The sequence below is a fragment of the Triturus cristatus genome, unplaced genomic scaffold (assembly GCF_964204655.1).
Source record: "Triturus cristatus unplaced genomic scaffold, aTriCri1.1 SCAFFOLD_487, whole genome shotgun sequence".
NCBI classification, from domain to species: Eukaryota; Metazoa; Chordata; class Amphibia; order Caudata; family Salamandridae; genus Triturus; species Triturus cristatus.
In genome coordinates, this window is record NW_028187484.1 from 134516 (window position 1) to 160964 (window position 26449).

Consider the following 26449-nt stretch of genomic DNA (forward strand, 5'->3'; position numbering starts at 1 on the left):
GCTTCTCCATTGATAAACAGAACTGCCAGAACAAATCTTTCCAGCAGATCAACCAATTTACTGATCATCACTCCAGCCACTTCCATCAGGTGTCACCATTGCCCACTGGCTGATGGTTTTAATACGACTCCTTTACAGTATCATTGACCAGGTGTTCTAAAGTGCTTACTGCATACATGCATTAAAGCTAGAATTGAGCCCACCAACCCTCCTCAAAGAAGAATGACTCAAATGCCCTGAGTGGATCCCTGTGAGTGTATGATTTGGCTTTTTGTGAATCTTGAAGGTCTAAGTAGAACTCTGTGGTGCTGAATCAACCCAGGAGGCATGTTCCAGAGTGACTGTTTACAAGTAGTGAAGAGAGCACAGAACTGGGTCAAGGTGTGCCGCTGCAAAAGGTAGAAGCCTGAGAAAAAAGGGAGAAGGGGTCTTTACAGAGTGGGCGATCACGACAGTGATGAGATCGCAAAGGACCGTGGATAACAGGAGGTACTCTTTGTTTTATTGTGAAGGTTTTGTGTTTTTAATTTGGTAGAAAGATAGGCAGCCTCCTTGGGGGTCAATAAGTTTTTTTGCACCCTCAGTTAAAATGAACACATAAAGCAAGTGGCACATGGCATAATATAAATAGTTCTAGAGCACACATTCAGCCTTGGTGCTACTGACGGATAAAAGTTGTTTATTGTTACCCAGCTCAAAGACAACCTTGTAGGATGAAAGGCTGTGTGGACCCATCATGATTTGAACCTGTGACCTTGAGGTTTAGTGGCTGTATCAGTTCACTGATCCAGTAGAATCTGCTGCCACGCCCAGTCCTCCCATTTCCAACCTTTTGCAGTACTTTGAGCATTTCACAGCCACCAACAGACTGACGTCTAGGGTTCTCTGAGGCTACCAAGACTCTACTTTGAATGGTGTTACGTCTTAGGCTAAGGAGGTGTGCCTTGCTTCCTTCCTTCTTTTTGTAAAACAAAAAAATCCTGCTGAATTCCCAGAAGCCCTAAAATACTGCCCTCTCAAGAAGATGCTCCAGAAACTAGGAACTCTGAGTATTTGAAAACCTGGCAGGCGGGGTACTTTATCTTGAATTGACCTCTATTTGTCAGAAAGTCTTATTTTTTTTATAAATACTCTTTATTGTTTTTTTAAAACATGGTAACAGCAGATTCGGCAATCCTACATGACAAATCATTGGTAATAATAGATTAGAGATGTGTTCATGCAGAGTGGTCTAAGGTATATGGTGCTCAGGTGTACAGTGGAACTGCTTTAGATATTGACTTCGCTCCCTGGTGATCTACTCGAAATAGAAGTTCCCAGACAACTAAGGGTGAATTGTGGGTAGGTGGGAAGAGGGTATACGGTGGGGGGCGGATGTGGCAGGGTGCGATACTATATATGTAGAGAGAGGCATTGGGTAGGGGGTCGCGTGGCAGGTCTTTGTGCATGCAGTCATTGTAGGCGGTGGGATGCTAGGGGCCACGAAACAGAGCCTCCGGACTATTTGGAGGGTAATCCCATGTAGGATGGTGGAGCTAGTGGTTTCACAGTAGCAGATTCTCATTGCTGGGAGTCTGGAGGAATTGAAGAAGCAGGCCCATCCATTGTGAGGAGATCGGTCGCAGACGTATTAGTCGGACCAATTCATATCAAAGGGCATCTTCCATCAAAGTGCCCCATTTGAGCGTTGCCCTTCTCCATGCCTCCACTGGACGGGCCTTGGGCGATGAATTGTGTATGTACCTTATGGTGCTTTCTGTGCTTGAAAATCCCCAGGGAGCAAGCTTCCCATGTGTCTAGCACAGTAATTCTGTGATCCCACGCGGCATGTCATGTACGGTACACCAGTAGGTCTGAAGCTCCAGGCATGTCCACAGCATGTGTATTAATGTCGCGTCTAGTGTCTGACATCGAGGAGAGGAGAACAGCGCTTCCGGGAAGTAGCGGCACAGCTGGAATGGAGTTAAATACGTCCTGTGCAGAAGGAAGAATTGTGTATTCTTGAGGCATGAGTTGCGGGAGACCTGGAACTCTAGCTCTTGCTCTGATTCCTTGTCATGTAGTACTCTACCAAATTCGTCCTCCCATTTCTGTCGCAGCGCAGTGACGGGAGTGGCAGACAGGTCCAGGATGGCCTGTACAGCTATGTGATCGGGTGCCTCTCTAATCCCAAGGTTAGTATGGTCTGGAGTTCTGGGTGTGCCTCCAGTCAGGTCCCAAAGCTGGCCGAGTGGATTAAACTGCTCCGGCGGGAGGCAACTCATGCCCACCAGATGGTCGGAGGGAAGAAGCTGTCCCTCAGTGAAAAGGTTGCCCACCATGAGGAACGAACAGTCTGTCCAGGGTCGCAGCACCCCAGCAGTGTAATGTTCCCGTTCCCAGGGAAGGCCGACAAGGGTCATACTTGAAGTGTAGAGTGAAGTCTCCTGGGAAAGGTGGTGTATTCTGACCATGCATGGTTTTGCCAGGGACCCTGGAGGGGCCAGGAAGAGGCAGTATGTGCTCCCGGAAGAAGTAATTAGGAGAGCAGACGCACAGGGATATCCCTAGGGACCACTCATGTCTCGTCCAGATAACGCCAAGCTGTCCTTCACAACAGCCACTGAAGTTGTGCAGCTTAGAAGTATTCCTCGAAGGAGGAGGCCCCCAAGCCTCCGATCTGTCAGCAATTGCAGTTTGGCCAAGGCTACTCGCTAACACCCGAATCCCCAGATAAGCGTACAGAGGAGTGCATCAAGCTCCCTGAAAAAGGGGTGAGGAGGTATGACTAGGAGATTTGCAAAGTAATATAAGATGCACATCAAAATGATTATCCTTGCTAGGGCAACCTTGCTGATTGTTGTCAGGGGAGAGTGTGCCAGAATTGTATCTGGGATCAGATGCCTGCAAGGGCTCTATGGAGATTTCCTTCATACAGATCGAGAGGTGTATGGTGCAGACAAATTCCCAGGTAGCAAGGTGCTTGATCGTGGCAGGCTATCTTTGTGTCGCCAAAGTGCACCTCCAATGTTTGCTGTCTAGGCTAAAGGGGCTAGACAACTGATTTTGTCCAGTTGACCCAGAGCCCGGCCTCAGTGGCAAATTCAGTCAGTATTGCCTGGATGGGTGTGAGTCTGCGATAATGTCACGGATGTAGAGAAGAACATCGTCCATGTACAAGGACACGGCATGAGTCCTGTCTGCCAACGGGATGTCCCACTCCCAGCCATTTGCACACAGCTACACCACCAAGGGTTCCACTCTCAGAAGGTCTTATGAATGAGTGGGACAAACTTAGACACTTCCCAAAAAGAAATAAGGGATGGTGCAGCTTCAAAATGAAGGACCATAATCTTTGCTTCCCATTTGTAAGCCACAAGGCTCACAAGTTCCTGGTCGAATGAAGGAATTGAAAATCCCTCCTTCCTTGGTATCAAGTGCTCCTCAGTTGCCACCTTTCGCTATCTGCAAGGAGTGCTCATGGATGGGTGCACCTCTTGCCACTCATTTCCCTCCACACCAAAGTTGTAAAAGGTCACAGACATCGTATTTGACCCTCAACATTTGTACAAGGCATTAACCCTCCTAGCATGGAGAAAAATAATCCTGGAATGGATTAAGTAGGAGAGTATACTGTAAATTCTAGTTGAGATTAACAAGGGCCCAACTCTAAGCTACAGCCATGCTACTTTTCATTATCTAGACAGCCATTCTGTCAGTAGCAAAGGTTGATGTGCAATCTTTTCCTTGAGTGGGGACAACACACATGACTTGAGAAGGAGATAGATCCTGAGGATGACCTCCTTCCATGGCATCACCATCAGGTGCCTTTCAGATGTCACCTCTCTTCGCTAATCTTAGTGAATTTCGATGGGTGGGTGCACCTCTTCCCACTCCTGTGGTTCCAGAGTAACAGTATAAAGAGCCAGAGGAACCGTGATGCTGCCTCATCCTTTGTCCAAGGCACTATGAGGGAGAGGGAGGCTGAGGGCAGAATCACAGAGGGTTGGCAGATGTTCAGGTGGTGGTTGATGTAGGCTGGTCCCTAGTTGTGGAGGGCTTTGTAGGTGTGGATGAGCCTCTTAAATTGGCACTTCATCTAAATGGGGAGCCAGTGGAGTTTCTTGAGGTGAGGAGTGATGCGGCTCTATTTGGGGAGGTTGTGGATAAGTCTCGCCACTGAGTTCTGTATGGTCTCCAGTCTCTTCAAGAGGTAGGTGGTGATTCCGAAGTATATTATTGTAGTGAGGACAAGGGATTAACTACAGACATTGCTAAGTTAGCATAAGTTAGTATATGCTTGGCCACCACTCTGCCGCTTTTTGCACACAACACTACATGGCTCTGTTCTCGTAAATACTCGGCTTGCCCTTTTTCACATGAGAACTGTCTGCCTTTCACACATCTAGCTGTACACCGTGCTCTTCATCTGCACAGAGTGTTCAAGGTTGAAAAGCAATGTATGCTGTTGATTCACTTTGGTCAGTCCCACGCCCATACACATAACTTGGAACACAGCTGCACTACTGAAACTCGAGTGCTTTTAATATGGCATTACATGCATGAGGAGACACTTGGAGAAAATCATTCCAACCAAGAAGAGCTGTGTTTGTCCTGAGATGTAATTCATTGCATCTAACCTTGGAGGTATGGGGTCCCCCTGACAAAGCCTAGAGGTCTTCTACAATTATAATAACCTAGCTCTTAGCACGGGGAGGGTGGTAAGGCACTGAAGTCCTGTTTCCACTGTCATTATAATATGGTTTCCCCTTTTGTGCTTTATGGAATTGTAACAATGCTGATTATATTGTTCTTATGCATTTTGCTGCTAGTATTGGCTCGTGTACTGCATTATAGAGCACGTTCGTTAAATTAAGCATTTTAAACTATACAGTGTCCCTGTTTACTCACGATGTGGACAAGTATGGGTGTTTGAATGAAAGAGTGTTCTTGTTTCCCACTACTCCTGAGAGGAACGAAGTCGCATGTTCTAGGTTGTCTAATCATTGGTAGCTTTGCTGTAGTACGAAGAACGAATGAGACACTATTGCTAGTCGGATTGGGGTTCTAGGTACTGAGGTGGGTTTTTTGGTACAACACAATACACCGAGGTCCTAGTTTCCTGCGCATAGTTCTGTGTATGTGCAGAATCCCTGCAACAGTATGTTGCCATAGTCCAGTCAATTGGTGACCGGGGCTTGAGTGACGGTTCTTCTGGTGTTGACCGGTAGCCATTTGAAGATTTTCTGGAGCATGCGGAGGGTGAAGAAGCAGCCGGAAGAGACTGTATTGATCTGGACTCTCATGGTGAGCTTGCTGTCTAGGATAATGCCAAGATTGCGTCTCTGGTCTGTCGGAGAGGGTGAGGGTCCTAGTTTAGAGGGCCACCAGGAGTCATTCCACGGGCAGGTGTTGTTCCCAAAGATCAACACTTCAGGTTTGTCTGTGTTGAGTTTTAGGCAGTTTCTTTTCATCCAGCAGGCGACGCTTGCGATGCATCTGTGAAAGTTGTCCCTTGTGGTGGAGGGGTCTTCTGATATAGAAAGAATGAGCTGGGTGTCATCTGTGTAGGTTTGATGCTTAGTCAGTGGTTTTTTACAGTGTTGGCCAAGGGGGTCATGTAGGTGATGAACAGAGTGGAGCTGAGGGATGAGTCTTGAGGGATGCCACAGATGATGTTCTTGGGTTCTGAGGTGAATGGTGGTAGGCAGATTCTCTGGTGATCCATTTGAGGGCGTCTCCTTGGATTCTGATGTGATGAAGCCTCTTGATAAGGGTTTGGTGGGATACGGTGTTAAACGCTGTTGAGTGGTCGAGGAGGATCAGGGTGGTCATTTCTCCCTGATCCAGGAGGGTTTTGATGTTGTCAGTGGCAACGTTCTGGGTGGTTTCAGTTCTGTGGTTGGTGCAGAATCCGGATTAGGAGGTGTCCAGAAGATTGTTGTTCTCTAGGTGTTGAGTGAGTTGGTGGTTGATGGCTTTTTCGAGGACTTTGGCAGGAAAGGGGAGCAGAGAGATGGGGCGGTAGTTCTTGAGTTTGCAGTGGTCACCAGATGGTTTCTTGAGAAGGGGTATGACTTCTGCGTGTTTCCATTCTTTGGGAAAAGTGGGCGTGGTGATGGATGCATTGGAAATGGTGGTAAGCTCACTGCTGATCCTCTCCATAGGTTGAACATGTGGTGGGGACAAGGATCTGTGGGTGTGCCTGAGTTCATGATGGCTGTGGTATTGTGTGGTGATCTGGTCCCAGGAGGGGAGTAGGTGGTCAGGGCTCACATCTGTGGGAGCGGTGAGACTGTAGAGGTTGGAAGAGGTGGATTGGGGTTTGAAGTTTTTGTAGGTAGTGGAGATTTTGTCATGGAAGATGTCCGCCAGGGTGTCGCAAATTTCCTGGAAGGGGGTGGTGATGTTTTTAGTGGTTTAGGGGTTGGAGGACTCTCTGACAATGTTGAAGAGTTCTTTGCTGTGGTTAGAACTGGCTTTGATGCGGTCGGACAGGGTGTTCTTTTTCAACTCTTTCAGGAGTTGGTGGTATTGGTGGAGGGTTGTCTTGAACGTGGCTCTGTCTGTGGGATCCTTGCAGGTGCTCCATTTCCATGCTCCATTTCCATTCTATTTGCTTTCAGTTGCGTTTCATGGTTCTTAGTTCTGTGGTGTACCAACTGGCCTGTTTGGTCGATCTCTTGAGTTTGGTGGGTTTATTGAGGGCGACTCTGTTGGTGCAGTCAGTGATACAGGTGGAGTAATTCTTGACAGCCTTTGCAAGGTTGGTCGCGGTGTCAGGTTGGGAGGTGTTGAGGGCATCAGTCCACTGGCTCTCTGACACTTTGTTCCAGCTGCGGTGGGAGGTGCTGAGCAGCTTGGGGCGGTTCTGGTGGTCCTACGATGGTGAAATGGACGACATGGTCTGTCTAGGTGAACTCGGTGACATGACTGAACTTGACTTTTGCTGGCCATGAAGATGGGTCCAAGCATGTGTCCAACATTGTGGATGGGGCAGGTGACAAGTTGGGTAAGGCCGATGCTGTTCATGCTTTCAAGGAGGTTGTAGGTATTGGTGTTGTTGGGGTCATCGAGGTGGAAATTGATATATCAGTGGAAGATGTAGCTTTTGGAGTCAATGGTGACCAGGGCGATGTAGTTGAGAATGGCATTGCAGAAACTGGGGCGTGATTCTGGAAGACTGTAGGCAAGATTGCCTCTGATGGTGGTTTTGCCATCAGTTTGGAGTTGAAAAATTAGATGTTCCACAATCGGGTGGTGTCGTCTGCAGTGGTGGTGCAGTGGATGTTTTCTTTGTGGATGATGATGGCAATTCCACTACTGTGTTTGTTGATGCGGTCCCTGTGTGCTATCTTGTAACTGTCAGGAGTTGGTGAGGTGATGTCGGGAGTGGATGCGGGGTTGAGCCAGGCTTCTATGAGGAAGATGACATTGGGGTGAGGGTAATGATGGTGTCCCAGATTTCGGTAGTGTGCTTGCAGAGAGATCATGCATTGATCAGGATGCAGTGGAGTTGTTCCGAGTGAGTCGTGTTCATAGTGGTTGGCATGGTGGTGGTCGTCGTACTTGAGGGTGCTACGGTGATGCAGGAGAAGACACTGTGCCAGTGGATAAAAGGTCCTACCGTAGAAATCTAGGCGCGGCAACAGATGTTGTTACAGAGTCTGGGGTCCAAGGCTTGGAATTCAGTGGCAGTGTATCTTTGTGTGGTGGGAGTGCCAGGTTTTCTGACACTAGGCGTGTTCCAGGTGTGGACAGGTGCAGGTAGGCTTGCCTTTGGCGCACCTTCAAAGCGGCCGTGCTGCAGCCGCCATTAAGTAGGTCCAGGGAAAGGGAAGGGGCACTGGGTGGCAGTGGGCGGGGTTGGCAGGAGGGAAAAATTGAGCAAAAACATTGGGAAAAGCGACGGGGTCAGAGGCGGCAGAGAACAACAAGCAGAGAAATAAAGCAACACGTAAACATCAAAATTAAATTAAACAATGGAGAGAAAGAAGGACACTTCACAGAGGACTGAACAGTGGGAACAGCAGTACAAAACTGAACAGCAGGCAGTAAAACGAAATAATAGAGGACTACAAAAATGGGGAAACAGTACAATGGGGAAACAGTACAGTTTAAACAAAAATTAAGCCAATGGGCAAATTAACAATTTAAAGAAAAGAAGCGTTTTAGAAGCTTCATGGGGGAGCTGGCACGAAGCACCTGCTCAATGGGGTCGCGCTGTGGTCCTTCATTGAGTAGGTCCTGGGAGGAGGGAGGTCGCGCTGTGGTCCTTCATTAAGTAGGTCATGGGAGGATGGAGGGATGCTGAGGGGCGGTGGGCGGGACTGGGCTGGGTCAGGTCAAAAGCGAAAGGGAAAAAACTGTGGCAAAACGGCAAGAAAAGTGGGCCTGCTCCCGGGGCAGAGCCGGCGGAGAACAACAGGCGGAGAAACAAGGCAACAAGCAAACTACAATTATAGAATTATAATTAAACTAAACAGTGGAGGGGGGCGTGGCCAAGATGGCGGAGTGAGCGGTCGCACTCTCCGTGAGCTCCTGAATCCCCAGGCCCTTGGACCGAGGATTTTAGCAGTATCTCCCCCATATCTGCTGGGAGATCGTGGGGAAAGAAGGGGACTACCAGCGATCCGGCGGTGGGACTCAGCGAGACCCCGAACGATATCGCAGGAGGCCACGGAAGGCAAGCGCGGGACGGAGCAGCAGGGAGGGGCCGAGAGCCGGAGCCTGCAGACGCGGACCACGGTGCGGAGCCCAAGCACCCCCTGAGCCGGCGAGAACCTACCCCGATTGACGGAGAAACCGGGAACGGGACTGCCAGAAGACCCTCACGGGGAGAGGTCGACTGAAGACGGCGGGAGGCGGAGCCGAGGCCGGGGCCCGGAGCCACTACACGGCGCGGAGCCGGGGGCGCGGCCTACAGTCGGACAACGAGGTGGAGAGCGACAGCGGAGCCCCGCATCGGAGGCCCCGGTGCGGAGGTACTCTGGCGAGATAGCCTGGGCGGCAGCCGGTCCTGGGCTCCGCGGGGGACACGACGGATGGCCCCGCTAGCCGCCTGACGTCAGAGGAAGAGCGGCAGAGCGGTACAGGGCCCAGTGAGGAGTGCGGAGGAGCGTGGGGGCGAGCGCGGCAGGAGAAGAGGTTGAGGTGCACCCGGCAGCCTGGCCAAGGGCCCAGCACGCATCTGCCTGGGGGAGTCGCCCCTGTATTGCTTAGAGACGGACAGCTCGCCTGCCGGAGCAGCCGGTGAGCCCCGGAGGACTGCAACAGCGGAACCTGGGAGGACACGTGGCATCTTGCGAGGAACGGCCAGGGGCCTGCGGAGGGCGCCACCTGCATGGTCGGGGGCCGGGTGGTGGACACTAGTGTATCCGGCGAGACTCGGAGTGGACGGTTTCCCCCCCCCCCCCCCGGCCGGCGCTGTTCCCTGGGAAGGGCTGCAGAGGGAGAAAGTAGGCCCCACGGACTCGCGCTGCCACCCAGGGGTGAGAGGCAGCAGCACCGGGACTGAAGGCCCAAGAGAGGAGCAGGCTGAGGAGACCCTCCTGCGGTGTGTCACGTCAACGGGCCCGAGAGGTGAGGTGTGGGCTCAGCAGGGCCCTGGCGGTGGTGGGCTGGTGCCGCCCGACCAACCGACGCAGCAGGAGGACGGGAGACCGAATAAGCGTGGAGCAAGCCCCGTGGCCTAGCGACGCCGGCGGGCGGGTGGAGCACCCAAGACACGGGAGGAGCCGGCCGCCCCCTACCAATGGCGGGCAGCAGAAGCAGCAAGAAGGGGGACCGCACTCTCCCGGAGATGCTCAGTAGGAACCACCAGAGGGTGGTAAGGGGCAACCGTCGCCGGGCTCCTCCGGGGGTGCGCAGGGGACGGACGAGAGAGAGCCGCCGGTGACTAGAGCCTTCATGGAGTCACTCTTCAGCTCCCTCAGGGATGACTTTCAAACGCTGAAACAGGAGGTCGCTGGGGAGATGCGAGAGGTGCGCAGAGAGGTAGACGGCCTGGGAGAGCGGGTGGCTTCCGTGGAAGGTGCTGGTCAGAGGAGGGACGAGGACATTGAGCAGTTGCAGCAGGAGGTGCTGCGCCTCCGAGACCAGCAGCTCGACCTGCAAGCCCATAATGAGGACCTCGAAAACAGATCCCGGCGGAACAACATTCGGGTCCGGGGAGTTCCGAGCGCGGACGAGGGGTCTGATGTGACCAGCTACCTACAGAACCTGTTCAGGGAGATCTTGGGAGAGGCGACGGACTTCCCCATCCGGATTGACAGAGCGCATAGGGTGGGCCCACCGAGACGCACGTCGGCACCACCGCCGGATACTCTGGCCTTTCTACCGGACTTTCCACTCAAGGAGCGAATCTTGGCTGAGGCAAGGAAGAAGTCATCCCTGACCTTTCGAGGACACCCAGTAGCTTTGTATCAGGACTTATCTGCCATAACGCTTCAGAAACGCAAAGCCTTCCGGATTGCCACAGACTTTCTGAGGGAGCACAGCACGCCCTACGCCTGGGGGCACTCCTTCCGACTCATCTTTCGGTGGAATGGCACTTTGCACCAACTACGCTCCCTGCGGGAGACCTGCGGGGTATTGGGCATTCCTGAGACGGAGGAAGATACGGCTACGCCGCACCGGAGGCGCGTTACCAGAGACGGCTGGCAGCGGGTGACGGGGCGGAACTCTTCTGGCCGCACCGAGAGGCCCGACTCACCCACCATCAGGGCTGGCATGGCCGGCGCGGTGCTCGAGGTGGCCAGAGACACTGCCGCTGGTGACGTCGCCTTGACGGCGTAAGAACACTCCGGGGGGAGATCATCACAGCTTACTTCACTTTGCAGGTTTGGGGGCTCTGGGGGGGAGGGGGTAGCGGGGAGGAGACGGTGGCTGGACGTCCACTTAAGTTACTCACCACAGACTAGTCCCTCGTGGGACTCGGCTGGGACTATGGTTCATTGGGGTTGGAGGACGGGGGAGGGAGGGAGGGAAGGGTGGGGGTTGGGGTTGTTCGACTGTTGTCCAAGGGGTTGCTTGTTGGGGTTCGGGGGGGTTCGTTTAGGTTGTGGGGTTGAGGGAGGGGAAGGGAGTGGTTGGGGGGTTGAGTGGGAGTGTGGGGGGGGGCTCGGGAGGGGAGGGGGGAACGTCCAGTGCACCACAGGGATTACGGCCGCCTTGGCGGCGCTCTTGAGACGGACTCCGCACCTGCGGAGGCTTTGCGCTACTTCACCTATCCTTCCCTATGCCGCCTACCACTCTTAAGCTCGTGACACTTAATGTTCGGGGCCTCAACAACCCGGTTAAGCGTCGCGCTGTGTTATCCCTACTAGAAAGCACCCGAGCAGACATCTGCCTCCTCCAGGAGACTCACTTGTTGCCTCGGGACTGCCACAGGCTCCGATCCCACAAATTCCCGACTCAACTCTTCTCTTCTGGCAATGCTAAGACGGCGGGGGTGGCGATTTTGGTGGCCAGGCAGTTCAGGGGAGAGATCTTGCACAAACAATCCGAACAGAAAGGGAGACTGTTAGCCTATAGGTTCAGGGTGTGGGGTATCCACTTCACAGTGGGATCTGTATATAGCCCAAACGAACAACAAGAACGCTTCTTACGCGCAGCTTTGGAAGATGTCACTGCCTCGCAGGACAGGCACATTATCCTCGGGGGTGACCTCAATATGGTCTTTGACTCGGCCCTACACAGTTCCGCGCTTCGCTCTCCGCAGGCGGGGGAATTCTCGGCCGGGTGTAAGACACAGCTGGCGGAGCTGGACCTCCACGACCTCTGGCGCCGCATGCATCCTACTGATAGAGACTACTCATACTACTCCCACGCACATAAGACCTACGCGCGCCTGGATCACTTTTTGGTCACCGCGCCGGTATGTGCGATAGCTACCGGGACAGAGATGGGGGTGGTCTCCCTGTCTGATCACGCACCGGTCACCGTCGAGCTTCGACTGCCGACGATCTCGGGTCCACCACGGGTTTGGCGCTTGCGGGACACATTGCTGCATAGGAAGGCAGTAGTCACGCAAGTGACGCATGCCATTCAGGACTACCTGTCCCATAATGCGGATTCCAACACTTCGCAAGCGACACAGTGGGCGGCCATGAAGGCGGTGATACGGGGGGAGTTTATAGCTCTTTCCTCAGCCGACAACAAGGAGCGGCGGCACAAGAGGGAGGAGCTCACCCAGCGGGTCCGCGAACTGGAACAGGTGCACCGCAGGACAGGGGCTCCCCGGGTATGGCGGCAGCTAAAGGAGGCCAGAAAGCTCTTGGCGGCCCTGGACATGGACCGCGCGGAGTACGCGGCTTTGCGCTTACGCCATGCCTACTACACGGGAGGGGATAGATGTGGCCGGCTGCTGGCGAACAGGCTTAGAGCGGCTCGACAACAACAGTTAGTGAAGGAGGTCTCCGACTCCACGGGGTCGATGGTTACGGAGGACACCCATATAGCTGAGGCCTTCCGGGGATTTTATGCGGACCTCTATACGGGGGACCCCCCGGATGCATCGGCGACGGCGGCCTATTTGGACTCGACTGCCCTCCTCTCCTTGACGCCTTTGCAGGCGGAGCACCAGGACAGGGATATACGAGTTGAGGAAGTGATCTCCGCCATCGCCCGACTTAAACACGGGAAGGCCCCGGGGCCGGATGGCTACACATCCCTTTTCTACAAAACGTTCTGTGTGACGCTGGCCCCGCTTCTCACGCGCCTCTTCAACTCCTTCACTGCTCCCGGGGCCATCCCACCGGACCTGCTGCAAGCCTCTATCACGGTCATCCCCAAACCGGGGAAGGACCGGACGCAATGTAGTTCCTACAGGCCGATCTCACTTTTGAACGTGGATCTTAAGCTGTACACCGGGATCCTAGCGGCCCGGTTGGCTCCCCACCTACCGGGCCTTATAGACCCAGACCAGGCGGGCTTTGTCCCGGGACGGCAGACGGTAGACAACACCAAGCGGATAGTTCACCTCTTAGAAAAAGCATCACGGATCCCAGGGGAGAGAATGATGCTTTCGGTGGACGCGGAAAAGGCGTTTGACCGCGTCCACTGGTCTTTTTTGGAGCAGGTCCTGCGGAAGGTGGGGATAGGGGACAGATTCCGATCATGGATTTTCAATTGCTACAAATCTCCGACGGCAGCGGTACGGGTGAATGGCTACAGCTCCAGAAGTTTTGCCATCGAGAGGGGCACGAGGCAGGGTTGCCCGCTGTCGCCCTTGCTCTTCGCCCTGTACATGGAGCCTTTCGCCCAACGGGTGCGTCACAACCCAGCAGTGAGGGGGGTGCGGTTCGGAGGCTTCACTCATGCCATTAGCCTGTACGCGGATGACGTCATACTGTCGCTGGATGATCCGCTCACTGCCCTTCCGGCGTGTATCGAGGAGTTGGACTCCTTTGCCGCGGTTTCGGGATTCAAAATGAACGTGGGGAAGTCAGTGGCGTTGGACGTGTCGCTCAAGCCAGCTACTAGGACTTTGTTGCAGGACCTCTTCCCGATGCTCTGGTCGAAAGAGTTGGTGCCTTATCTCGGGATTCAGCTGGCTCCCACCTTGCCGGCTATGGTGGCGGCTAATTATGCCGCTTTGGGCAGGAAGATTCGAGAGGAGATAGGCCGGTGGGATCGCAGCGCTTTGTCATGGCTGGGCAGAATAGCTGCCATCAAAATGACTGTTTTGCCCCAGATTTTGTATTTGTTTAGGGCGTTACCATTGCAGCCACCTACGGGCTGGATCCAGCAGACGCAGTCGGACCTGGCGCGTTTCATATGGCGGGGCAAGAAGCCCAGGATGAAAAGGGCGCTCTCTATGCTCATACCGGAGGCCGGGGGGCTGGGGATCCCGGACCTCCGCAGGTACTTTCAGGCAGTGCAGTTACGTTACTTGGTGGAGTGGAGTAGGTGGGAATCCGACAAGCACTGGCTTTTTCAGGATCAAGCGGTGGCGGGCAGGCCCTTGCAAGAGGTGCCGTTCCTTCGACGGGCTCACCGCCCGGCGAATCTATATGCCTCCTTCGTCACGCGAGTACCCCTACGGGTCTGGGATGCTACCAACGCTGTGCAGGGCCTGACAACATTCCCTTCACCTCTCACACCCTTGCTGGATAATCCGGACTTCACCCCGGGACTGGAGAAGGGGGCCTTCGCTCTTTGGCGGGAGGCGGGGTGTCGGGCCCTGTGTCATATGTATGACCCGGAAGGGGTTATCCCCTTCGTGCGCTTCAGACAGGAGTATGCGCTCCCGGAGACCGAGAGGTTGCACTACCTACAGGCTCGCCACTGGGCGCTGCATCCACAGGTGCGAGAGACGGCTGATAGGAGACTTCTCCCGTATGAGCGATGGCTTTTGACTCGCACGTCCGACGCGAAGCTGATCACCGATCTCTACAAGCTGTTACAAACACCCTCCTCCCACTTCTATAATCCGGGACGGGAGCGCTGGGAGAGGGAACTGGGCAGGTCGCTGAGCCATAGGGAATGGGAGCAGGTGGCATATAGGGCCAGGCACTCGGCGTACCATATGGGACTCACTGACACGTTCACCAAAGTCTCGACGTACTGGTACTACACCCCGGAGCGCATACACGACATGGATCATAGCAAGGATTCTAACTGCTGGAGGGGATGCGGGCGGGTGGGCACGCTGCTACACATCCTGTGGGGCTGTCCGCTCCTCGACTCTTATTGGAAGGAGGTGATAGACGATATCGACTCCCATTTTGCCACTGAGCTGCCCCGCTTCCCTGCATACATATTACTGGGCCTCCCGAACGGGTTGATGTATCCCTTGAAATCCCGCAGGGGTAGACAGATAGCTATTGCACTGGGGTCGGCGATGCAGAACATCCTCGCGCACTGGCGCTCCAAGACACTCCCCACTGTCATGGGCTGGCTTCACAGATTATGGCATGTGTTGTGGATGGAGAAAGTGTCGCTTACACTGGCAGGGGATATAGAGCAGTTCAATGATCTCTGGCAGCCGTTTCAGTCCCTGCTGGTTACTGAATATAGGGAACTGACCTGCCCGAGATATCTTCGCCTCCTGCGGCTTACGGCCCTGGAGGAATCTGCCTCTTAATTGGTAATGGGGTGGAGTCCCTCTGGGAGAGACAGGGAGGGGGAGACGGAGTGGATCAGACCTACGCACTGGACGGGGGGAGGGCAGGGGTTGGGGTGGGGGTATGGGAATTAGGGGTGGCGGAGGATGGTTCGGGAGGGGGGGGAACTGTTTTCGATTGTTACGGCACTGTTCATCATCGAGGGTCACAGCGGACTGCCGTATTATTAGAATGCTCGCTACAAGGCCTCCAGCCCGGCATTGGACTTCGCCGCTGTACTCATATACTCACGATGTGTCGTATTGTTTGTTTCTATGCATTGCAATAATAATAAAAACATTTTAAACCTAAACTAAACAGTGGAGAGAAATAAGGAGACTAAACAGTGGACACAGCAGTACAAAAATGAACAGTAGACAGTAAAACGAAATAATAGAGGACTACAATGGTAGGGAACAGTCAGTGCTTTAAATGGAAAAAAATAAGTGCAGGTACTCACCTGAGATGTGGGTTAGGGGGTGGGGTTAGGGGGGCAGGACTATGGGGGCGGGGCTACGGGCAGTGCTAAGGGGCGGGGCCAGAGGCACACATTTAATTTGTTTGAGGTGTAATTGGTCTGCAGTTATGCATACTGCAGACAACATGCATACAAGAAGAACATGCACAGGGACATAGAAACGCTTGTGCACGCAGACAGGGTATTTAGTTTATGTGTTTTAGGATCGCATATTCTGATTCCCCGACCCCCGCCCCCACCCCCACAGCTGTGCTACAGCGTCATCACCAACTTTCTCCTCGATCTGGCTCCAATCAAGTGCTGCCCTACTCAGCTATGCCAGCAGGAAGCCTACTCTTAGGTTTGAGTCAAGAGATGTGCCCCTTCGCAGGCCCTTCTCGCACACCTACAGTGCAATTGTATCCACTCCCTGCCTGCTCTGATTTGATTGAATACATATGGGTGTTGCTCAATTAGCAGATTGTAAAAGGAGATTAGCACTTGAGTGCTTCAGGAAAACAGACCGACTCCTCAGTTGTATCACGCTTCTTTCTTTACATGCCAAATTGCACTGAGGTGGTTTGCCATGAGTACCGGTACTCTCTTTGAGACAAGAAAAAGTTCCGGTACTCAAAGGCATAACATTTCGAAGTGCCGGTACATAGTACAGGTGAGTACCGGCTCTTTTAAAGCACTGGACGGTACACTGGGGAAACCGTACAATTTAAGCAAAAATTAAACCAAATAAAGGCAAATTAACAATTTAAGCAACAGAAAATAAGCTCTTTAGAAGCAGAATGGGGGAGCTGGCACCAACCACCTGCACAGTTGGATTTCCTTGTTTAGCTATATGGAATGATTTCAAGCCTGTAACACTGAAATTTCAGATTGCCAAAGTTTCCTGTGTCACAGTTGGCCTTTATACTTCCTTCCATTTGACTGTATTCCTCCACATCCCATATCTCAAGCCACCATGTCATTTTCTGTGTCCTCCTCCTCTACCTTGTCTTCCACCAAGGGCAAATGTCTTGCTCACTCTCTCAGGTCCTGAGAAGGCTGTTCTTCATCCCCTGCTTCCTCCTCCCAAAGCCATCTTTGTTTGCTAATCTCCAGTACCCATGTCTGCTGTCTCTCAGCTGCCCCGCCCAGGGCTTCGGTCACCTGGATGTATTGCCAGCTTCTCAGCAAGGCCTCCCACATCCATTCCTGGTGTCTCTCAGTGCCCACTCCTGGTGCCAATAAGCTGCCATTCCTGGACCCTCCCTCCGCTGGGCCTTCTTCTATCTCCTCTCCAATGTGCTCACATGCCCACCCCTGGTACATCCCAGCTGCCCCACAGGACCCTCAGTGACTGGGCCTCCCTCCATCTCCTCTCCTATGTCCCCCTGTGCCCACTCCTGGTGCCTCCAAGCTGCCCCGCCTGGGACCTCCCTCCCCTGGGCCTCCTTCCATCTCATCTCCTATACCCTTCTGTGCCCACTCCGGGTGCCTCTTAGCTGTTCTGCCTGGACCCTCCATCCCCTGAACCTTCTACCATCTCCTCTCCTATGCCCTCACATGCCCACTCCTGGTGTCTCTAAGCTGCCCTGTCAGGAACCTCCCTCCACTGGGTCTCCTTCCATCTCCTCTCCTATGCTCTCACATGCCCACTCATGGTGTCTCGCAGTTGCCCGACCCCCTCCATCCTCTGGGCCTCCTTTCATCTCCTCTCATATGCCCTCACATGCCCACTCCTGGTGTCTCTAAGCTGCCCTGTCTGGAACCTCCCTCCCCTTGGCCTCCTTCCATATCCTATGCCCACTCATGGTATCTCGCAATTGCCCGACCAAGTCCATCCCCTGGGTCTCCTTCCATATCCTCTCCTATGACCTCACATGTCCACTCCGGGTGCCTTTTAGCTGCCCTGCCTGGACCCTCCATCCCCTGAACAGTCTTCCATCTCTTTTCCTGTGCCCTCACATGCCCACTCCTGGTGCCTCTAAGCTGCCCCACCTGGACCATCCATCCCCTGGGCCTCCTTCCATCTCCTCTCCTATGCCCTCACATGCCCACTCCTGGTGTCTCGCAGTTGCCTGTACCCCCTCCCTCCCCTGGGCCTCCTCACTTCGGTTTGCTACCCCCTGTATCTCTGGGCGCGGTGCCCTCAGCCTCACCTGGGGAGCTGTCCTGGGTGCTGGCGGCGAGCCAGGCCTGTGGATGGGCGCCAAGACCTGTGGATCCGAGGAGATGCCTGGGAACGACAAAAAATACATATAAATCTTCTCCGTCGGAGGCATGGTGGTCTATGAGCCGTGCACCTCTCTACTGGCGCGTGACACTGCTGAGCTGCTGCTAGAGCTGGAGCGAGGAGAGCTTTATACAGACACTTAGCCGGGAAATGTGATCACTGCCACCACCTAATTGATATAATTGCTGTTTTGAATTGTTGTGTTTATTTGCAATTTGTATAGCGCACAATCTGCAATTAGGATGGCCTCGCAGCAGCCTCACTCATTCACCGACAGGTGAATGAGTGAACGTTAAAACAGGGGGAGTTTGAGGGTTGGGCCGCAGAGAGGTACCAAGCCACCTACAACACTTTCTTAATATGCATGCGACTGCCTTGTAGATACAAAAACAAACAAACAAAAAAACAAGTGTATGGAAGAGACTGATGGAAGTGGAGAAACTCACCAGGTAGTGTATATGCGGCTGTATTACATGTGTACTAATCATTAAGGGCCAGATGTACGACCGTTTTTTGCGGTCGCACAGGGGTTTCAGACCCCTATGCGACCGCAAAAAACGAGTTGGCCATGTACTGTTTCCATTTTGCTAGAACTGCTGATATCCTGCGGCCCACCTTTCCCCGGTATTCTTGAATCTTGGGGCAGCCCCAGATCGTGGGCACCAGAGTACAGCTGTGCTGGCATCCTCTCCAACAGAGATCAGTGTAAATTCTTCCCATGTGAAACAGCCCTGATCCATGTGAAGTATGCTCTCCGAAGTCATTTCAACTGGATTCGTTGGATCCCGCCCCTATGGCCACCTCGTGTGGGTAGCGGCAAGCAGATCCCCAGTCACCGTCTTCTGGTCTGCCAAGGTCTCGCTCCCAACTGTCCCTAAGACTATCTACTGGAGGGAGACTACTATGTAAAAAGTGGAATATAACTGAGCTGCGGCATGGCTGCTTAAGGGGACCCCTAAGACCCTGTATTCTAAAGATGTCTTGTCTGGCGCCTCTCGCAGTAAGTCCACATGTCTTTGCAAGAGATGTCGTAGTTGCCAATATCGGAGGCAGAGGCATCCTGTCAGCTCATATTGTTCCTGTATTTCGGAGAAGGGTAATATCTCGTTTCCTTGCCTATCTTGGATATTCGCAGCAGGTCCTATTTGTGTGGCCCTCTATGTCGTACAGTCCCTTCAGTATATCAGAGTCCCATAGTGGGGTCTCCATCATCAGTTTCCCTTTCCAGGCCAAGGCACGAGTCGCCCATTGCCATATCTTGACTACCACAGTCATTGGGGCAGATAATGACGTCATTCTCCGTTCGCAGTAGAGCCCCTCTGGATCCATAGACCTTCTATCTGCCATCAAAAAGTGTTCCTGGTGGGTACAATCTGTATCGTTGGCTGTATTGTGTGTGTATTAATACTGTCATCGTAAGATGTTTTGTTGTAAGCTAGTGTGTGGTGTATTGGTGGCTGCAGCTGTATATGCAAGTTATATATTTGGCTGTAATGTGTGTATTAATAATTTCGTCATAAGATGTTTTATTACAAGGCAGTGTGTGCTGCTGTATTGCGGTCTATATGTGCAAGCTGCGTCTTTGGCTGTATTGTATGTGTATTAATCCTTTCATCTTTAGATGTTCTGTTGTTAATTGATAGTGTGTGCTGTATTGCGGTCTGTATATGCGAGCTGCATCTCTGGCTGTATTGTGTGTGAGGTAATCCTTTCATCTTAAGATGTTCTGTTGTTAGTTGACAGTCTGTGCTGTATTGCGGTCTGTATGTGCAAGCTGTATCTTTGACTGTATTGTGTGTGCATTAATCCTTTCATCTTAAGATGTTCTGTTGGTTGATAGTGTGTGCTGTATTGCGGTCTGTATATGCAAGCTGTATCTTTGGCTGTATTGTGTGCGTATTAATCCTTTCATCTTAAGATGTTCTGTAGTTAGTTGGTAGTGTGTGCTGTATTGCGGTCTGTATGCGCGAGCTGTATCTTTGGCTGCATTGTGTGTGAGGTAATACTTTCATTTTAAGATGTTCTGTTGTTAGTTGATAGTGTGTGCTGTATTGCGGTCTGAGTGTGCGAGCTGTATCTTTGGCTGTATTGTGTGTGTATTAATCCTTTCATCTTAAGATGTTCTGTTGTTAGTTGATGCTGTGTGCTGTATTGCACTCTGTATATGCAAGCTGCATCTTTGGTTGTATTGTGTGTGGGTAATCCTTTCATTTTAAGATGTTCTGTTGTTAGTTGACAGTCTGTGCTGTATTGCGGTCTGTATGTGCAAGCTGTATCTTTGACTGTATTGTGTGTGCATTAATCCTTTCATCTTAAGATGTTCTGTTGTTAGTTGATAGTGTGTGCTGTATTGCGGTCTGTATATGCAAGCTGCATCTTTGGCTGTATTGTGTGCGTATTAATCCTTTCATCTTAAAATGTTCTGTTGTTAGTTGACAGTGTGTGCTGTATTGCGGTCTGTGTATGCGAGCTGTATCTTTGGCTGTATTGTGTGCGTATTAATCCTTTCATCTTAAGCTGTTCTGTAGTTAGTTGGTAGTGTGTGCTGTATTGCGGTCTGTGTGTGCGAGCTGTATCTTTGGCTGTATTGTGTGTGTATTAATCCTTTCATCTTAAGATGTTCTGTTAGTTGATGCTGTGTGCTGTATTGCACTCTGTATATGCAAGCTGCATCTTTGGTTATATTGTGTGTGGGTAATCCTTTTATCTTAAGTTGTTCTGTTGTTAGTTGGTAGTGTGTGCTGTATTGCGGTCTGTATGTGCGAGCTGTATCTTTGGCTGTATTGTGTGTGCATTAATCCTTTCATCTTAAGATGTTCTGTTGTTAGTTGATAGTGTGTGCTGTATTGCGGTCTGTATGCGCGAGCTGTATCTTTGGCTGTATTGTGTGTGGGTAATCCTTTCATTTTAAGATGTTCTGTTGTTAGTTGACAGTCTGTGCTGTATTGCGGTCTGTATGTGCAAGCTGTATCTTTGACTGTATTGTGTGTGCATTAATCCTTTCATCTTAAGATGTTCTGTTGTTAGTTGATAGTGTGTGCTGTATTGCGGTCTGTATATGCAAGCTGCATCTTTGGCTGTATTGTGTGCGTATTAATCCTTTCATCTTAAAATGTTCTGTTGTTAGTTGACAGTGTGTGCTGTATTGCGGTCTGTGTATGCGAGCTGTATCTTTGGCTGTATTGTGTGTGTATTAATCCTTTCATCTTAAGCTGTTCTGTAGTTAGTTGGTAGTGTGTGCTGTATTGCGGTCTGTGTGTGCGAGCTGTATCTTTGGCTGTATTGTGTGTGTATTAATCCTTTCATCTTAAGATGTTCTGTTAGTTGATGCTGTGTGCTGTATTGCACTCTGTATATGCAAGCTGCATCTTTGGTTATATTGTGTGTGGGTAATCCTTTTATCTTAAGTTGTTCTGTTGTTAGTTGGTAGTGTGTGCTGTATTGCGGTCTGTATGTGCGAGCTGTATCTTTGGCTGTATTGTGTGTGCATTAATCCTTTCATCTTAAGATGTTCTGTTGTTAGTTGATAGTGTGTGCTGTATTGCGGTCTGTATGCGCGAGCTGTATCTTTGGCTGTATTGTGTGTGCATTAATCCAACTCTAACTCTACTCACCCCACATGTTCCACATAAACCTGATTACAACCAACACTCTTTCACCAAAGCACTCGAAAGAGTGTGCTGGGACCTAATGTACTACTGAATATCGAACATAGAAATATTGTGATAATAGAATGGCGTGGACCCAATATAGAGGACCAAAATACCACAATATCAAAAGTAAGTGAATATAGAGGAAGTATGGATTTACTATTCCTAACTCCACACCTACTTACCTACATATGAGGCTTTGGGTGTGTGCAATCTATACCCCCGTCCGATAGTTCGGTTTCACTAGTTGGTGCTCGATATTTCCATGCCACAATATTCTGTCTTTGATATTCAGGGGGCACACCCCTCGGACCTCAAGCAAATCAAACTACTTTACCAATTCATGAGGTGCACAAGGCATTTCTTTAAACAATGCACACAGGGTAGCTGTTCACCCAGAGACCCAAAAAGTAATTTGGGGCTCACAAAGGATAAGAAAGCGTTGAGCAAGTCCCAATACAATGCTCTGCGTAATATATATATATATATATGTACAAGTTGTGCATGTGAGCTCATGACATTAATTGCGCCACTGCATGAGAATCCCTGATGCGACCATCCTAGCTCAATCGCTTTTACAAATGCCTTCTGAAATCTGCATTCAGGTTTGAAAACTAAAGTATTGCAGAACAAACTATGGCATAGCCCAGACAGCAGAGTAGAAGCTCGGGATGCACTGAAAGTGAACAAATTGTAAATAAATACATTTATATATAAATCGTAAATAAAATGGAAGCTACGACCATGTTGGAATTTGTCACTGTCTGAAAGTGTCCTGGAAAACTATTTTTTTTAAGTAGAGAAATAAATACCTATGGACAAATGCAGACGAAATGTAAAAGAAAAAAATTACCATAAATGAGAATATTTAATTGTAAAGCACATTGCATTACTGACTACACACAACTCTCAGAGACGCTGTAACATAAGGCACTGTATAAAGAGAGACGCGCCTTTCTGACATGACGTTCCCTCAGGCGCTTTAGGAACACACAGACAAGGCACTTTGTGATAACTCCTTTCTTCACGCAGCTTACAACTGCACACAGATGTGGGTCATCTTTTCAAACAGTAGTTAACCCCATTTTACAGGTGTTAGGTAACTGTGCCAATATCAGAGAGTGAAGAGAAGGAAATGGGCATTTATAAACGTGTGGTAAAAACGGACTGGCACAGCGGTCACAGCACAGGCACTGTTTCCAAAACAGGCTCCCAGGAGCTGACTGTTCGCTCTCCTTCGAGTGAATTGTTGGCTAAACACAGAGATGCCGTCATAAATTGACACTGCACCCCAGACTGGCTATTCCGAGAAGAGTGTGTGCTGGGAGGGCAGGGGAGAGCTCTTTCTTATTTTAGTTCGCTGATAAAACTTTACAGTGGCCCCCTGCTGGTACAAGAAATAATACAATGCACCACTGAATTTGAAAGAGTGTCTGCCACCTTTTCACAGGTAACTTCAATAGCCATGTCTCTAGTTATTGTTTATCAATGTTCTCCTTACGAGAAGCCTGCCTAAGTGAGCAATAGTGATTTTTTGCACAAGGACAAATGCCACCATGACTAGCGGACTGCCACACGGACTGCAGCAGTACTACAGACCTGCCATCTCACACGGCCCTACCGTGTGTCACACGATATTGGCTCCCTTCACACAGTCACCAGGCGGTGAGCCGATATCACATGGTGGGAGACGAAGCGAGCTAGAAACCCGTACTAAGAGTGGGTTTCCACCTCGCGTTAGAAGGGTCCACGAATAGGACACTTTACCCTGCACGCTTTTACAACACGTGCCATTATCCCACATAGTTTACCCCGCAAAATCTTTTACAACGCAGGGCTGTACAACGCAATACATTATAACGCATTCCCCATTACAACACAATTTACTGTTCTTTTTTTTTTTATTTCAAAAGAATTTATTATTTTAAGGGAGTAAAAACAAGCATAGAATACAATCAAGAATGATACAAATGATATCAGCTAAAAGACATTCAACCTGGTAAAATGAAAGTTAAAACTGAAAAACACCTTACAAAGTTCATTAATTTGGAAGTATCAGAGGAATGCATTGAATAAGGAAGAATCAATGGATAATCAGGAGACGTATTTATCAAAAGTATCATCATCATATATTAACTTAGGGATGAAGGGAAAGAAAGGAAAGAAAGCAAAGATAGAAAAAGAAAGAAGAAAGCAGAAAGACAAGATGAGAAAAGAGAGAAGGATTTCCAAAGGATTCACCCAACAACAACACCATCATTAACCAGGCACATCAAACGGGTATTGAGCCACCAAACCCTCTGAGGCTCTTTGCATATACGTATCTAGAGTCAGCCACACATCATTAGATATAGACGGAGAAAGGTGAGCATGATCAACTGACGTATGAGCACTACGCAGAAAAGAAACCCATGCCCACCAAGTATGATAAGAGACTGAAGAAAAAGATTTCCACTCCATGAGAATTACCTTGACTGCTATAGATAGTAAAAGATCCAATAATTGTAATTCCATGGCATCTAAGGGCAACGGGACCGAGGCAGCCAACGGACCAAGAAGAATTAGTGGAAAAGAGAGTTGAAACTGAATATCAAAGATAAGCATGAGATGTTTGTGAACTAGACCCCAAAATGGTTGGAGAAGAGAGCAGTCAAAGAACATATGTTGGAAATCACCAGGTGCTAGCCCACAACTCCAACATCGATCATCGTCCTTGAGATTTAGCGCGTGTAAACGAGTGGGAGTCCAGTGAAGAAGATTAATAGAGAAAAACTTAGATTGCATTAGTGAGGGGGCGATTTTGTTACGAAGAGAAAGCTTACCAATATCTTGCCATGTGTCTGAAGAGATATGATCGGTAACACTATGATCAAAATGATGTAGCCATTTTTGCTGTGCAACAGTTTGGGTAGGAAGTGACGAGGACGACAAAAATTTATAAATCTTAGATGCAACATGACCAGACTTAATCCATAAGTGAAGAAGCATAATCATAGGGGAAGAAGGCTGAAGCTGTAATCTAGCAAGTGCTACTTTTATCTTAAGAAAAGTGTAAAAATCTATATTAGATAAAGAAAATTGCTGGGCCAGGGTAGAGAAAGGAAGAGGTTCATTTTGGGAACCATACAAATGTTTAACAAGCGAGATACCTTTCCCCGACCAATAAGACATCAATTCCGGATCAATATTAATCTTAATTTTGGAATTGCGCCAAATGGATGACCATCTAGTTTTATGCAACGGAATCGCCACTCTCATATCAATTTTACGAATTGCAGCAACAGTATCCAAAATAATAGATCTAGAAAATGGAATGAAAAGAGTATTTGTGGTTAAGAAAGAGGCAGTTGGAAGAGGAGAGGCCAATTCCTGTTCTATTAGCAACCAAGCTGGAACATGCATAAGGGGAGGGGAAAACCAGAGCGCACCTTGAGAGGCTAGAAAAGCAGATTGATATTTCCCCCAATCAGGAAGATTACATCCCCCCAACTCATAAGGTTTCCTCAAGAATTTATAGGCAATTCTAGCCCTTTTATTATTCCATAAGAATTTGGAAGTAATTAAATCAAGATCATGAAAGAAGGCATCAGAGAGCTTGACTGGAAGCATAGAAGAGACAAAATTAATAATAGGTGTTATCATCATTTTAAGAGTTTGGAGCCGACCCCACCAGGAGATATGCTTCGGAGACCAATTTTCTAAAAGATGCCGCACTTTAAGAATAGTTTGAGATTCATTATAAGTAACCGTCGCATAGAGGGTGGAACAAAAATAAATACCCAGATACTTTAGTTGCTTAGATTGCCACTTAAAACCCGCCGAACCCATATGAGAGGAGAAGCAGTAAGCATTTAAGGGGAACATTTCTGTCTTATCTCTGTTCAGTGTATAACCTGAAACCTTTGAGAAGGTGGAAATGATCTCAGAAATAGCCGGGATGGCACGCACAACATCATCTGAAAAAATGAGAACGTCATCGGCATAGGCAGCTACTTTTAACTGATGGGAACCAAAAGAAAATCCCATAATGTCTGGATGTACGTCAATCAGTCGGAGAAGAGGATCAATGGACAACAAAAATAAAAGAGGAGACAAAGGACACCCTTGTCTAGTACCCTGGCAAAGGTGAAAAAAAGACGAGGTAGCCCCATTCACTCTTATATTAGCCCTAGGTCGGGAGTAAAGAGACATAACCATACGGATAAAGGAATCACCAAGATTATGTGCACATAAAACAGCTCGTAAAAAAGGCCAGGAAACCTTATCAAAGGCCTTTTCAGCATCAAGGGCCAAGGCCGCCGCCGGAAGATTGGATCGCTTAGCAGCACCTAGAATATGACAAAAAGTACGGATATTATCACGCGCAAGACGACCCTTTACAAAACCTGTCTGGGAAGGATGAACCAATTGAGGGATAAAGGATTCTAATCGTCTAGCTAAGATTTTAGCAAAAATCTTAGCCTCCATGTTAAGCAGGGAAATGGGACGAAAATTCTTGGGGTCTGAATGATCCTTTCCTTCTTTGGGGATTACTACAATAGTAGCATCAGCAGCAGAGCCAGACACAGAACCATCTTTGACAAACGCATCAAAGACCGATTGAAGTTTCGGAACAATCACAGATAAGAAGGTCTTATAAAACAAAATAGGGTACCCATCAGGGCCCGGAGCCTTACCGGAACGAGTGGCTTTTATTGCGGAAGTAACTTCATCAGAGGTAATCGGGGCATTTAATGAATTATTATCATCCTCCGGTATAGCTTTCAACGGTACTGTCTTCAAAAACTCCTGGCACTGATCAAAAGACGCCTGCATAGAGGGGGTATATAAATTATTATAGAAATCGCGAAAGACCTCAAGAATTTCTTCAGTCTGAAATTTTCTCTTACCAAGATGGTCAGTAATAGAAGAGATTTGGGAGGATTTATTAGAAGATTCCTGAAACTTTAATGTAGCTGCAAGAGTCTTGCCCGCACGATTTTTTAACAGCAGCCTCTTAGATTTCTGAGCCTGAAAACCAATATGCGCT

General features: G+C 49.8%; 1 protein-coding gene across 1 annotated transcript in view; it reads right to left on the minus strand.

Moving 5' to 3' along the window:
• Positions 1–26449, minus strand: part of SLC4A1 (solute carrier family 4 member 1 (Diego blood group)) — a 196529-nt gene that overhangs the window by 134515 nt on the left and 35565 nt on the right. The window contains exon 2 of the mRNA XM_085640330.1: positions 17697–17773. The gene's annotated coding sequence lies outside the window, so the exon portion shown is untranslated. The remainder of the gene's footprint in view (positions 1–17696; positions 17774–26449) is intronic.